The 2,671-nt window shown below is 36.5% G+C and overlaps 1 pseudogene across 1 annotated transcript; it reads right to left on the bottom strand.

The window, feature by feature from the left end:
- Positions 1–267: 267 nt before the first annotated feature.
- LOC103335679 (S-adenosyl-methionine 4-1-methyl-2-pyrrolidinyl-3-oxobutanic acid methyltransferase-like) lies at positions 268–2,041 on the bottom strand (annotated as a pseudogene). The gene is made up of 4 exons (XR_016127949.1): positions 1,945–2,041; positions 1,342–1,746; positions 844–1,105; positions 268–754 (listed from the first exon to the last, which is right to left on the bottom strand). The product of XR_016127949.1 is annotated as an S-adenosyl-methionine 4-1-methyl-2-pyrrolidinyl-3-oxobutanic acid methyltransferase-like (transcript).
- Positions 2,042–2,671: the final 630 nt, after the last annotated feature.

The raw sequence follows: 2,671 nt of genomic DNA, 5'->3' as shown, positions 1-2,671 counted from the left end.
GTGTGGGGGAATTTTATTTTATTTTATTTTTAAAAATATTTTTAAAACTTGAAATGGAGTTTCTAAATCTTCTTTGTGTGATTCTAATCAACAAAAAACATCTAATTAACAATCTTGAACATGAACTTTTTTCAAGGGTCTTAAATTTGAGTTTGGATAGCTAGTTAGGGTTTTGGGTTTTCCACGAATCGAAAACTGAAGCTAAATTGATAATTTTCCGAAGAAACACTTCCATTTCCTTTAACGCGTTTTAAATCGAAGTATGAATAACACAAAGATGACCAGATGTCAACAACTTTATTCTTAACAAGAAACTGAAGTCCAAGAGACCTGAAAGGTACAAACGTTACATAAACAAAGCATATGGAACATAAGCCCCATTTCTTGAATATTCATCTCAACGCTTCTTTGTCAACGAGATAACCAGGTTAATGAACTGGCAGTTTTCCCTTTCCATGTGATCAAGAACATCTGCTTCAAACCTACTGAAACAAATCGTCCATGGGTGCTTCTCCGAATTGGCTAGCCAGAATCGGCTCTCCACAGCCCTTATGTCAGTGGCAAATATTGCAGCCCTTGTCTTCTTATCAACACTATTAGCTTGCTTGACATAAGAGTCCCAATCATTTTTGAAAACTTCAAGCTTTTGCAAAATAAAAGATCCTTCAGCCTCGATCACCTCTTCGATCTCCTTGGTTGTAGGTGCATAGTATGGCATATTGAATGTGTCCAATTTTTTCTCTTCAATCAAACCCTGAAAATTCATCAAAGTACATTTCAAATTAGCAATAATTATTGTGTCCCAAATCTATCGGAAATAAATGTGATCTAATATTTGATTACCACTAAAACCATGTCACTGAGCTTCATTCCTAAAAATTCCCAAATGCAGAGGGGATCGTCACTCTTAATGCTGCCCATGGTTGTGAGGACCATACTGCCCCCAAGGGACGAGCTCTTCGGCACGTGACCTCAAAAAGACTGTGAAGTCCCTTTTGAATTGCTCCAAGTATTGCTTAAACACAGCTGGAGGGCTTGTCTTTGCTATATATATGTTCCCCTTGTTAAGTCCCTCTCCTTCTTCGGTCACCAAGCCTTTTGGAACCTACGTACACACGATTTTAGAATTATAATTATTTTACCAATTGAATAAAGTAATTAAAAAAAATAAAAAATAAAAAATCATAGAAGACTGGTTGATAAAGCTAAAAAATTAGACAAACTTGCAAGATATATAATTTTTTTTAAATCCCTAGTTGATTGAGAAAGTCTTCTCATGGAGACATTTTTATGTTTAACTGGAGCATCCTAACTAATGAGTGATTGAAAAAAGAAATCAACCTCAGAGATCCAGTGAAGAGCATAAGAAGAGTGAACAAAGTGGAGAGAATTGTTGGGGAAGAGCCTGCCATAGAAAGAACCAGGCATTCCTGCAATAAAACATGACCCGAACTTCTTCTCATATTCGTCATCAAGTTTCTTATAGAAGCCTGGGAATGACCTGAACAACGTGTTGAAATCGTTTCCAGGAAGATCATTCAAGAAGGCTTGGAGTGATGGAGGTGGGCGGTTGAGTTTTTGGTAAGTTGTGTGGATGCTGTCTATGATTTCTGATACCACCAAAAGGGTGTTGGGTCCTGAAGAGCATCCCAAGTCCGCTACTTTCAAACACTCTGGGAAGAGAGTGCAACATAGCTCCTCTATGCGTGCACCAACTATGGGCTTCACCATTGAAATCACTGCTCTCTGAAGAAAAAAATAAACGAGGTTTGAAGGAAGCATGAATATTGCATAATTCCTCCTCTCTACCAGATTTTTTTTTTGGGTGCATAATTTTGGTTATAACTTATAACTATCAAAATAATTTTAGAAAACCATGTTCTTTAAGTGGTGGATATATATATATATATATAGAGAGAGAGAGAGAGAGAGAGGGTGACTAACTTGAAGTAGGGAATTGTTTGCATAGCTTGTTTTCCCAACTTCTCCATTCATGTGTAGGACTTGCTCTACCTTCATTTTTGTGTTCTCAAATAATACTTCTCTCCTTCTTGGTACCATTTCTACTAGAAGACTCCCACATACTTATAGCCAAAGCCGAGACTTTTAGCAAGCCAACAACTTGAAACGTTTACCCTCTCTCTAAGACACTACAGGTGTACGATCTAAGACACTACAGGTGACGTGAAATTAACCACGTCATAAGCTAAAGAAAAATATAATATGATTAGCCAAGTGCACAAATTTAAACACCCTAATTACGTAGGGCTCCATAGGTCACAGATAGTGCAACTTATTACGTAGGGCTCCATAAGTCACGGACTTTATATATCCTGGGCTATGAGTACTAAGATTCCTACGTAACTTAACACATCTTTGGCATCATTTGACAAAAAATAATTAAAAAAACAGCGGGCGCTAATTAAGTAGATCGCATACAATAAGATTCCTTGTTTAACTATCACTTCTCTTGAATTAAAAAATTGATGGAAGTGCTGTCTCTACTCTCAATTTCCCTATGATTGACTAATCAAGCTACAATTTTGACACTTATAATTGGCTAGAGGTAGAGGGATTCAAACTTAGGTGTAAAGGTGTCCTTCTAAGCTTTTCTACTCTAAATGCTCAAAATCCCATATTTTAAAAAAATTAAAAAAAAAAAAAGCATTAA

The sequence above is a fragment of the Prunus mume genome, linkage group LG6 (assembly GCF_029339155.1).
Source record: "Prunus mume cultivar Tortuosa linkage group LG6, ASM2933915v1, whole genome shotgun sequence".
In the NCBI taxonomy this organism is placed as follows: Eukaryota; Viridiplantae; Streptophyta; class Magnoliopsida; order Rosales; family Rosaceae; genus Prunus; species Prunus mume.
Note: the sequence above shows the minus strand (reverse complement) of the source record. Positions and strands in the feature narration are given on the sequence as shown.